Source organism: Galeopterus variegatus, unplaced genomic scaffold, assembly GCF_000696425.1.
Source record: "Galeopterus variegatus unplaced genomic scaffold, G_variegatus-3.0.2 Scaffold366, whole genome shotgun sequence".
In the NCBI taxonomy this organism is placed as follows: Eukaryota; Metazoa; Chordata; class Mammalia; order Dermoptera; family Cynocephalidae; genus Galeopterus; species Galeopterus variegatus.
This window is the reverse complement of record NW_007726477.1, coordinates 1-276: the sequence shown is the minus strand read 5'-3', so window position 1 is coordinate 276 and position 276 is coordinate 1.

Below are 276 nucleotides of genomic sequence, written 5' to 3'. Positions count from 1 at the left end.
GTAGCCAACTCCGGTTGCCGGAAATTCTATATAATCTGATTAGTATTCAATAAGGATTTGAATTTTTGCTTGGGAAGCAATTTAACTGTTGCTTAGGAGACATTTTATCTGAAGGAGTCAAAGGCCATTCAGACATATTCAGCAATTAAAGGAGAACCTTCAGCAATACTTTTTTAAAACAACTACATCTCCTAGTTAAAACCATTTTTTGAAATTATGTTAAATCCTAAAGGACTGTTTTAAAATAGTCTTACAGTTTAATCTTTGAAGTGCTAC